Consider the following 12651-nt stretch of genomic DNA (forward strand, 5'->3'; position numbering starts at 1 on the left):
AACAAGAAAGTTGTGTTTTTACCAAGTGAGAATGGCTTCTTACACTGAGACTTTCTTAAACATAAAATTCTGGAGGATTTTCAAATTCAAAGTTAATGTACTTTCACAACTTAAACCACAATAATCTAATATGCTGTCGTATGATCATTTACTTACTTTTTAACAGGCTGCTCTTTGGGAATCATGTATAACTGTTAAATGAATTTCAGTACTCTAGTTTTCACAGGTCATGGAACAATAAGAGGATGTGACCTTTTTTGACCTGCCTTATTCTCAAAGGGGCTTAAAATGACTCAGTGAATACCTACAGGTCTGCACTATTTGGCATCAGATCTTCAGGTCAGATTACTGGTGATTGTCGGTTTCATGTCTACCAACAATGAGGTAAACTGTCCTAAGTCAATAAGGCTCAAACGGCACCCCAACCTTACAGCACCACCATATACAAAACATGTTTCAAAAGAATTAAAGAGTTAAAAGTTAAAAAAAAAAAAAAGGTAAAATAAGCAGAAGAAAATTAAAGTGCCTGTCATATCTCTGGAGGGAATTTTTTTTATGTGGTGGAAGAAATACAAAAGGCAAAGACACATTGATTTTATTCGTTCATGTAACACATTTCTTTGGAGCACTATACTAGGTTCTGGTCATTCATAACTAAGGCAGACATAATCTCTTCCTTCCAGAACTTACATTTCCAGGTGATAACTGGGTAATTTAAGGATGTAAATATTTTAACTTTTGTAGCTATGACAACACAAAAGTAAAAGGTGAAAATCCCTGAAAAACCTCAGCAAATACAAGTGTTAATATCTCTTCCTTGTAGAAAGTTTATACAAATCAACAAAAAAAGAATACTACAATTCCAAACCAATAAATAAATGAGCAAAGATTAAGTGGAAAGTATACAGGAAGGACCAGAAGAAACTGCATACCAAATAATCCGACCGTATCCTCAGATCAATCAAGCACATATAAATTAAATAGAAACCATGTTTTACCATCAGATTAACAAATATATTTTTTTTAAATCACGAGAAACAAGATTTATATGATTTGATGAAATGGCCACTCTCTTAGTTATGGGTGGAGCTGTAATTCAGTGAAAAAAAATCTTTAAGGTTCAACCATATATATACTCCATGAAGTCTACCTATGACAATCCATACAAAATAATTTGACACTGTTAAAATAATGAAAAGAGAAGCCACAGATGGGGGGCAGGGAGGGAGAAGGGGGAATACATAAATAAATAAATCTTTTTAAAAAATTAATAGGGAAAACTACCTGGAGGTGAGGTGCATATGGAACTCTACTTTGTGCAATTTTTCTGTAAACCTAAGACTGCTTTTTTTTTTTTAAAGATTTATTTTTTATTTATTTATCCCCCCCCCCTTCCCAGTAGTAGGCTCTCTGTGTCCATTCACTTTGTGTTCTTCTGTGGCGGCTTCTACCCTTATCAGCTGCACAGGAATCTGTGTTTCTTTTTGTTAGGTCATCTTGTTGCATCAGCTCTCCGTGTGGGCGGTGCCATTCTTGGGCAGGCTGCACTTTCTTTCGCGCTGGGCGGCTCTCCTTATGGGGCGCACTCCTTGCGCATGGGGCTTCCCTACGCGGGGGACACCCCTGCGTGGCACAGCACTCCTTGCGCGCATCAGCACTGCACGTGGGCCAGCTCCACACGGGTCAAGAAGGCCTGGGGTTTGAACCATGGACCTCCCATGTGGTAGGCGGATGGACCAAGTCTGCTTCCCTAAAAACTGCTTTAAAAATAACATTTATTATTTTAAAAATAAAATTCCTAAATCTAAAAAAAGACACGCATAAAGTCTTATCACAGCATTAGTCTTTTAATCTGAGAATTCAGTATATAGTCTTTGTAAGACAAGGGTGATTATGTGAGCAAAAATTGCCAGAACATAAAAGAATTCTCTGTTGAGCTGACCTTTATAAAATTACTGCCTATTTAAGTACCCTCCCTGCTTAATACCTGCATCCCCCATTGCTGTCAAGTCAGTGTTTTTGTGAATCCTTTTCTTTCCCTCATTATTAAATTATCATTCAACAATACATTGCAAATAAATGCAAATCCACTTCAAGGTGAAAACGTAAATTTTACCGAAACATGCGGGATTTCATGAGGTTATAAAAGTAATGGAGAAGAACTTAAATCACAGGAAATACCTTTTGATTGACCAATAAGGATCTAGTTGTTCTTCTGCAAGTTATCTTTTCATTCCTAAATAGTACATTTATATTACTATTTCTTGATTTACATTTTAGAAATTATCTGTTGACTGCTTGTTGGAATAAATGAGGCTGCTTGTTGCACCCACCACTCCCCTCTCCTTATCCATTCAAAATGGTATTTTAAATAACTAACCAATGTTCACTAGATAAATATTTATTCCTTGCAGAGCCAAGTTATGTAATATTATTTTTCTTTTACAGCCTTTTGTTTTATCTGGAGTTAATTAGTGCCTTGCTTTTCACTCGCACATTTTACTATACGTATTTTTTAAAGTTATTTTTCCATTGTATCGGCTGTTTGTGATTCTCCTTTTCCTTGGAGACATTCTTCCTCAAGTTCTGGATTTTCTTTCTCAGTGTAGACTGGTGTCTCACTCAGCCTGCTGTACCATGACAACATGGGGCATGTCTTCACTACTCTCCACTTTCTCCTCTAGCTCACGTCTTCCACTTCCTGGATTTATTCTTTTGTTTTGCTATTTATTATCAGTAGCATCTTTCAAAGGGGTATTTGGGAGGTAACTTTTCCGAGTCTTTGCTTATCTTTATGTCTTCACAACTGATAATTTGGCTGAATATAGAATTCCAAGTTGAAAATAATTTTCCCTTAGAATTTCAAAGGCATTTTTCTTCATTCCCTTCTAGCATCCAGTGTTTTTATGAAGAAGTCCTATACTCTGAGGGATTTTGTGTTTGTTTGTTTTTATGTTACGGGGGCAGGTAATGAGCCTGGGAAGCCAGTGCTCAACCACTGAGCCACATGGGCTCCCCTGAGTTGGCGTTTTCGTTTGCTTGCTTGTTCTGGAGACTGAACGTGGGACCTCAGATGTGGAAAGCAGGCGCTCAACCACTTGAGCTTCATCTGCTCCACTCACTCTGAGTTTTGAACTAAAAATTGTGACCTTTGTTTTCTAATCTACCTCTGGACATTTATAGGGTTTTCTTTTATGCCCAGTGCTTTAAAATGTCAGGATAATGGGCATTGGTGTGCATCATCTTCATTCATTTTGCTGAGTTTTCAGTAAATCTTCTCAATCTAAACTCTTATTCTTTGGATCTGGGGGAATTCCTTATGTTATTTCTTTGATAATTTTCTCCCTCTAATTTGCTGTTCTCTCTTCCTAAAACTCCATTTGGACAGATATTGGACATCTTGTGCTATTTTCTCTTTTTCTTATTAGTCTTTCTAGGAATTTTATTAATTTTCTCTTTCAACAATTCCAACTCTTCTACTAAATTTCCAGTTTACATATTTTTAATTTCCAAGAGTACTTTTTATTCTATAATTGTTCCTTTTATATACCCACCTGTTATTTTATGGTTGCAATATCTTCTCTTCTCTCTGTGGATATTAATTGGATCGGGGGGGGGGGTAGAATTTGTCCCCTCTATTCCCTGAATTCTTGTTTCTTAATCAGGTCTCTAATTCCTATGTTTGCATATATATATCTGAATCATGTTAGAGGCTTTTCTCACCTACTAATGGAAGTTCTAGGTATATGGCTAGCATATGGTGAGAACAGGCAACAGAATGGCAAGTCAGTCTTCCCCTGGGGATTCCTAAATGTCAGGATATGATATTCTTTCCTCTGGGTTCATTGAGTTTTTCAAAAGGATCAAGCCACCAATCTTTTGCCTGAGAGGCAAATATCCAATTGCCAGTTTTATGCCTAAAGGGAGGGATGGGGCCCTTTCAAATCCGACCTCCCAAATATATGCACAGTTTCAATTAATTCCCTGGTTTTAAGCCCTATAACTTGGCTTCCCACCCCTCTAAGTCCTGAACCTCCCGGGGGCAAACAGGTTACCCTTTCTTTTGCATCCCCTGTGCCTGCTTTTCAGCCTGAGGCTTTTTCTATAAGTCAGTTATCTGCTGTCCATACTCTAAATATTGTTGAAATCTTTTGTTGATGTCCTCTTTTTTCTCTTTATCTATGGGAATTTCTTTTACTACTAGTTTATTGGGATTTGAAAGTGAGAGGAGATAAATGTATGTGACCAATTTGCCATAATGAACAGGAAATCATGAATTTACTTTTCTAGAAGAGAAAATGTAAACTTTAAATTCAAATATTTATTGTAACCATAATTACACAAAGCAGGGATATTCAAATTGCACAATATCAACTTGTCCCACATGAACAGGAAGTGCATCTCTTTTGCATTCATTTTTGTAGATATTCCCTGAAACGAGTTTTCTTTTTCGTTTTTCTTGTTGTAGGTCCCTTTCTGGAATTAACTTGAGGTTAATGTGTAAAAGTGCAACACAGACACTTAACAATAATGAGACAAATGTCTAACAGTTGGGACCCTTTCTCATATTTCTCCCTCTTTTCACTTGCTTTTTTCCTAACTATCCTAATTCTTGATGTCACATCTATATTCCTGGGAGCATGGTGGGGGAGGGAGGATATTCAAATACTTAATTAACTAAAATTAATGACTGAGTATGAATTTGATCATTATATATCTACTTAAGGATTTTTTCATTTTCAAGAGACCATGTGAAAAGGGGAATGCCTCTCAAAAATTTTCTCAACAGTTAAAGTGATTGGCATGTCTCAGCTTCGTGGCTCTCATATCTAAATCCCTAACTGTAGTTTCAGGCATTGCTGCAGTGCATAGGGGGGAAATATAAATACAAAGCACCTTTCCTGGGCTCCTAAAATAATAAACACCTGGTGGAAAGGCCCTTGGACCCAAACGCTGAGAGGTGCAACAAGGACTTTTTTTTAAAGTGCTGACCTTTGCTTAAGATGTTGGCTCTGAATGGATGCGCATGGATGCCCCTTTCCTCATCCAATCCTTCTCTTCACCCCTGCCCTTATCTCCTTCCTCTATCTAGAGTTAGGTACTTGCTGGAGCTTACCAAGTAACTGTATCAGGAAATGGAAGTGGTGGCTATAGGGAGGAAGAAAATGTATGTGCTTCTATTAACAGATAATATTAAATTTGAGTCATCAGTGGCTAATTTTGGGTGCCATGTTTCAAGATATATATTCTAAACCACTTGGTCCCTTGCTAATCAGACACATACATTGTAAATCATATATTCTTGTTTAATACGTGTAAGTTTGAGAGTATTTCTATGGTACACATTGGTTGGGTTATTGGTGATAGATAGACACAAATAGCACAGTCCCAGCTCTTAAACCACAGGTAGAGCACTAGTAAAATTTCTCCCTGGCCTTTGTATTCTCAGAAATGTCCACCAGCCATAGGTCCTCACACATACAGGCATCCAAAAAAGATTTGTGGAATTAATGAATTTCTACTGAAGTCAACTAGACACAGCTGAGTCAAGCTTTTTACAAAGAGACTTTGCTGAGAAATGACCAGAAGTTCTAACATTCTAATATGGCCAGTGAGGAAAAGTCATTGTAGCAAGACTCCCAACTTGAGCTTAAACTGCATCTATACTTAGTAAGGATCTCGGGCTGTCAGGGTCTACCAGGCAAGATGGCAGGTAGGCCTCCTAGGAAGGCCTGTGGAGCCTCCTGCATATGAACTCATCCTACTCCATAGGAAGTCCAGTAAGAAACATGGTCCATAACCAGACCTCAGTGTTCTGTGGGGAGTTGTGACTCTGGAAGCAGCACAATGTCTACCACTTAGATTTGGCCCCCGGTCAATTCAGCTCCTTACTGTGTAAAGATCTTAGGCAAGTCATTGGATCATGCCCACTCACTAGACATGACAGCTTAGAGGTCACCACAGCATGAAACCTTGGATCCATGTCTTAATAACTGTGTGGAGAAGTGGACTTGGCCCAGTGGTTAGGGCGTCTGTCTACCACATGGGAGGTCCGCAGTTCAAACCCTGGGCCTCCTTGACCCATGTGGAACTGGCCCATGTGCAGTGCTGATGCGCGCAAGGAGTGCTGTGCCACGCAGGGGTGTCCCCCGCATAGGGGAGCCCCACGCGCAAGGAGTGCACCCCGTAAGGAGAGCCGCCCAGTGCCAAAGAAAGTGCAGCGTGCCCAGGAATGGTGCTGCACACATGGAGAGCTGACACAACAACAAAGAGACACAGATTCCCGTGCCACTGACAACAACAGAAGCGGACAAGAACACGCAGCAAATGGACACAGAGAACAGACAACTGGGGGTGGGGGGAGAGAAATAAATAAAATAAATCTTAAAAAAAATAAATAAATAATTGTGTGACCTCTGGAACTTAACTTGAGTTTCTTAACCTATAAGATGGAGATGATAAATACCACCTCACCAATCTTTTGTCAAGATTAAATGAGACAGTATTTGGTCAGTCATTGAGCATTGTGCCTAGCACCAGAAACACTCGATGAGTGCTGGTCATGGTCATTATCAAAGTTGTCAGTAATAGAGTAGATGATTTATAAAGTTTCTTCTCGTTCCAACAGTTCTGTGACTGTGATGTTAATTTCTAATACAATTAAATGGAATAATAAAATCAACCAAATGAATTTTCAGACAGAGGCTGAGTGGCACATCATAATGGCGTAAGGATTAATGCATTTATCCCAAGGAGATTTGAGATAATGTTCTCCTAGAAAGCATTATTTCTTAACCATACTCATACTGCTTGTCTTCTCCTAGTATTGAGACCAAAGGGCTTTGCTCTGTGCAGTTTACAAGTTTGTGGATCTCAGCCAAAACCACAAGGCTGCTCTTGGAATGCATATTTAAGACAGACATGAATCATGGCTCTGGGATGTTTCTTTGTCTTGGAATATTTTCCATGAAAGTATTCTTTCCACTCTTTTGAAGGACAAGATGTTCCAAATTAGTGAATCACTTTTATTTATAAAATGGGGTGGATGTGGTGATGTAAGCAAAAATGGTGGAGGAAGGCACTCCAAAAATCTCCTCTTCCATAAAAGCAATGAGAACACTGGCAAAAATTGCCAGAATCAACTTTTTCAGAACTCTGGAAATTAACCAGAGGCTTGCAGCAATCCAGGAGGCATCTCTTCAAGAAAATTGTCTGAATCTTAGTAAGAACTGTGGTTTTTGTCCATTTTAACTTGCCCTATTTCCACCCCACCTTGGAAACCAACAACCTACAATCACAGTGAAAAGCAAAACCTGTAAACACTGGTGGAGGCAGAATGCTTTGGAGCACCATCAAAGCCCCGCTCCCAAAGGATTGTCTGGCTGTTCCTTGGAAGACCCCACTTATAAGGCTATCTTTATTTGACCTGACTCAGAGCTCTCCCAGTTGAACAGACTTTTCCTCAGGGTCATTTGCCTGAGACAGTGGATAAGAGTTAGGCAAACAATAGGCTAAACTAAAAGCTTAAAAGGAAAAGTCAGGAAATTAGATGTCCATAGAGGGTTTTTAAAAATATCCAACATATTCCTGTGAATCTAGAAAGCTACCTGCATAACCCGGGATGAGTGCATGCTCAGGAAAGACCTTAGTGCATCCTAAGCTCTTCCCTCTGGCTCTGTGCCAGCAGGAAGTGAAGGCTAAGGTGGATTTCTAAACTACCTGGCTGAGTGTTGAAGGTGAGTCCCAACTTGCACACAGAGCCCCTTGGAAAAGACTGGGACAGTTTCTTTTTGTTTTGTTTTATTGTTTTTTGAGTCAGATTGTTACGGGTTGAAATGTGTTCCCAGAAATACATGTTGAAGTCCTAACCTCTGGTACCTGTGAATGTGACCTTATTTGGAAACAGGGTCTTTGAACTTGTAAGTAGTTAAATGAGGTCATACTGGATTTGGTGGGTCCTAAATCCAATTACCGTCCCTTTAAGAAGGCCATATGAACACACAGACTCAAATGGAGAAAGCCATGTGATGGTGGAGGCAAAGATTGGCATGACATATCTACAAACCAAGGAACTGCAAAGACTGCTAGTAACCACAAGAAGCTAGGAGAGAGGAGTGGAACAAAGTCTCCCTCAGCGCCTGCAGAAGGAACCATCCTTACAGAAGCCTTGATTTCAGACTTCCAGCCTCCAGAACTGTGAGATAATACATTTCCGTCATTTTAAGCCACCCAGTTTGTGATTATTCTTTATGACAGCCGTAGAAAACAAATACACTGGTGTTTTAGGAAATCTCTGTCCAAAAATTAGCTGAACACTAAGCAGAGATTTCAGGGGCCATACATGACAAAGAATACAGTCTTTAGAGAATTATTTTATAAAAGTCACTAAATAAATAAACAATAACAACAACAAATCCTGGTGAGGAAAGAGAATCTGATTTCCAGAATTGCCACATTATATATTTTAAATGTTAAAAAAAAAAAAGAAAATATATGCAAAGAAAGTATGGCCCATACTGGGGGAGGGGGATGCAATCAATAGGAAACCCAACTACTGGATTTACTGAAGACTTTAAAATAGCTATTTTAAATATGTTCAAAGAACTAAAAGAAACCATGTCTAAAGAACTAAAAAAAAATGAGAAAAATGTCTCACCAAATAGATATCAATAAAGAGAAATAATTATAAAAAGTCACCAAATAGAAATTTTAGAGGTAAAAAGTATAGTAACTAAAATGAAAACTATACTAGAGGAGCTCAACAGCTAATATGAGCAGGCAGAAAAAAGAATCAGTGAACTTGAAGATTAAGTCCATTGAGATTATCCAGTCTGAGAAACAAAAAGAAAAAAAGAATAAAGAAAAATTAACAGAGTCTCAGAGAGTGGGATGGATGAGTTAGACATTAGTTAACACTGCACTCTATCTCATTCAATATTTCTCTACATGCACTGTAAAATGTGCAAAAGGATGCCTTCGATATGCACAATTGGACAAGGCCTTCCACCTCAACCTAAAAAGACATGTAAGCACCTGCTTCTGAAGGTGAAATCTGAGTAGGTTATTGAGCTACATGTACTTCAGGAAATCTACCTTCAATAAAAGCAAATTATTTTTTATTAAGTTGGTCTTTACTAGTAGTAAACAGATTATTGTTAATGAGGCATTCATTTAAAGTGTTTATTCCCAAACAAATAAAATGTCAGCCAGTGGATTTTTAAAAAACATTGTTTTGACTGTTTACTGACAAAGCCAACTTAACACATGCATTTATCTCTGTTCCTTCCCTCTCAAATAAAAAATGTATAACCCTTTATACACACACGCACACACTCACACACACACACAGCTGAGAGAGTAGATAAAAGTTAACAAGAGGGAAGCAGATTTGGCTCAACTGATAGAGAGTCCGCCTACCACATAGGAGGTCCAGGGTTCAAATCCAGAGCCTCTTGATCTATATGGTGAGCTGGCCCATGCACAGTGCTGATGCGCACAAGGAGTGCCCTGCCACAAGGGAGTGTCCCCCACATAGCGGAGCCCCACATGCAAGGAGTGCACCCCATAAGGAGAGCCGTCCTGTGCAAAAAAAGCGCAACCTGCCCAGGAGTGGTGCCGCACCCATGGAGAGCTGATGCAGCAAGATGACACAACAAAAAGAGACACAGATTCCCACGCTGTTGACAAGAACGCAAGTGGACACAGAAGAACACACAGTGAATGGACACAGAGAGCAGACAACGGTGTGTGAGGGGAATGGGAGAGAAATAAAATAATTAATTTTTAAAAAGCTAATAAGAGATGATAACGTATTTTTGGGAGATATGAAGCAGTTTGGAAGAATGGTAACTGACTTAGCAGGAAGGAGAAAACTGAAGCTTAAATCTTGGAGGGGGGTTGCCAAAGAAAAGCAGGCTGATTTGCTCCTTAGATCCCAAGAAAAGCTCAGGAATTTTAAGCGTCTGGAACCTACAAGTGGGGGTGAGGAGTGGTGCTGAAAGCAGGACTGGGTAGAAATTATTGCCTAGGGTCCTTCCCCAGTCTACCTCCAGCAGTCGGTTAACTACCCTTCCCCCATCCCTATAGGAGACTGGGGGTTGTTTTCTAGGGAACCTGCACCAGAGATCCAGACTCAAGAGGCTGAGGCACTATGAGAACAAGGGCCTTTACTGAAAACAGGAATGAAGTGAAGAGGCTCCCCCACTCAACTCCCAGAACGCTGACAACCAGTTTATGCCCCAGGGAGGAGGCTGAGGCGTCATTTCTGGAGAAACTGACAGGTCTTAGGGGAAATACCTACAAAATTAATATTTGTGAGCTGCCCAAGGGAAAAGCAGGCTCCTCGTTCCATCAATCCACAATAAAATCCACCTGGAGATAATCCCTTCCTGTATTCATTTCCTGTGGCTGCTGCTTTAACAAATTATCATAAATTTGGTGGTTTAAAAGCCACAGAAATTCTTTTGCAGTTCTTGAGGCCAGACTGAAATCCATGTCATTGGGCTGAAATCAAGGTGTCAGCAGGGCCACGCTCCCTGTGGAGGCTCTAGGAAAGTATCCTTCCTTGCGTCTTCCAGCTTCTGGTGGCTGCTGGCACGCCTTTGCTTGTGGCTGCAACACTTCAGTCTCTGCCTCCATGGTTACAGTGCTTTCTTCTCTTCTAAAGAGACTGTGTGTAAAACTACCCTCCGCCTTCCTCTTAAAAGGACATTTGTGATTACATTTAGTGCCCATTCTCAAAATCCACGATAATTTCCCCTCTCAAAATACTTAAATCACCTCTGCATAGTCTTTGCCATATAAGGTGATATTCACAGATTCCAGTGATTAAGGCATGGACATATCTTTGGGAGCCACTATGTACCCCACACCAGCTACCACACTACCCACATACAGAGAGCTTTCAATCAGCCTTTCAGTTTCTCACACTTAAATGTTACTGATTGGATATCTGAATTTCTTGTTTTATGAACTGTCCATTCATGGCCTTTACCTGTTTTATATTTCTTTCTTTTTTTTTTTAGATTTATTTATTTATTTAATCCCCTCCCCCCCCCCCCCCCCTTGTCTGTTCTCTGTGTCTATTTGCTGCGTCTTGTTTCTTTGTCCACTTCTGTTGCGGGAAGTGTGGGCGGCGCCATTCCTGGGCAGGCTGCACTTTCTTTCGAGCTGGACGGCTCTCCTTACGGGTGCACTCCTTGCGCGTGGGGCTCCCCTACACGGGGGACACCCCTGCATGGCAGGGCACTCCTTGCGCGCATCAGCGCTGCGCATGGGCCAGCTCCACACGGGTCAAGGAGGCCCGGGGTTTGAACCGTGGCCCTCCCATGTGGTAGGCGGACGCCCTAACCACTGGGCCAAGTCCGTTTCCCTGTTTTATATTTCTATTCATGTATTTTCCTACAGATTTTAAAGAGATTTTTATAGATAAGGCCATCCACCCTTTTTCTGCCTGGTATGTTGCAAATACTTTTCCTACTTTGCATTTGCTTATTAGCTTTGTTTAGTTTTTCTGAGATACAAAAGAAAAAAAATTAATGTTATATAATCAAATCTAATACATTTTATCATTTGTGATTTCTTTCATTTCAATTATGCTCAGAAAGTCTGCCTTATCCTACAATTAGATGTATGTTCATATATTTTCTCCTGGTTTTATGATTTCAAACAAAATATTTAATTCTTTAATCAATATGGAATTTATTTTAATGTGTGGTATAAAGTAAGAATCTTATTTAATTTTTCCAAGTTATTTAATCAATTGTCCAGCACAAAATATTCCTGTCTTGCTCAACTGATTCATCATACCATCTGTCTTAGTTATCAGGCTATGACAAATACCATTCAACAGGTTGGCTTAACACAACAGGAATTTATTGTCTCATGGTTTCGGAGGCTAGAGAGCTTGCTTCCTCCCGAGATGGTGGCATTCAGGCTGGCCAGGAATCTTTGGGATTCTTGGCTTTTCTGTCACATGGCAATGTCCTCTCCTTTCTCTTCTGGGTTCCATTGACTTTTGGCTCCTACTTTGGCTTTCTCTCACTATTTCTGAATTTCTTCTGCTTATAAGGGACTCCAGTAATCCAGATTAAGACCCCACCTCATTCAGCTGGGCCACACCTTAATTAAAATAACATCTTCAAGAGATCCTGTTTACAATGGGCTCACACCCACAGGCATAGGATTAAGATTAAGGACATGTCCTCCGTCCCCTCCCCCCAGGGTACAAAATTCGAGCCACCACACCATTTTTATCAAATATAAAAATCTCATCCATTCTAGTTTCTGTTTCTGAGCTCAGTTTTCTCAAGTCTTTCAGGTCAATTATCTCAATTCCTCTTTCAAATAATGCTTGCTGTTTAGTCTTTTTTCTTTCTTTTTTTTTTTTTTGAGTTTCTAATTACAAATAAAAACTATAGCCCATCGAACCACTCCAAGATAATTTTATATTTTCTCATTCTTTCAAATTGTTTATATAATTACTCATTTATTTTTTGATATCATATTGATTACTCATCTAAAGGAGTTCATTTTTATCATAATTCATGTACACATAACGAAATTTTTAGAAACAGAAAAGCATTTTCACATTTTTGAAAGGAAAGAAACTAGAAATACTCTTCCTTTTTGTTATTAATATAAAGACCTACT

General features: G+C 39.5%; 1 protein-coding gene across 2 annotated transcripts in view; it reads right to left on the bottom strand.

The window, feature by feature from the left end:
- Positions 1–12651, bottom strand: part of STPG4 (sperm-tail PG-rich repeat containing 4) — a 66100-nt gene that overhangs the window by 23153 nt on the left and 30296 nt on the right. The gene's annotated exons all lie outside the window — the stretch shown is intronic.

Source organism: Dasypus novemcinctus, chromosome 17 (assembly GCF_030445035.2).
Source record: "Dasypus novemcinctus isolate mDasNov1 chromosome 17, mDasNov1.1.hap2, whole genome shotgun sequence".
Lineage (NCBI taxonomy): Eukaryota > Metazoa > Chordata > Mammalia > Cingulata > Dasypodidae > Dasypus > Dasypus novemcinctus.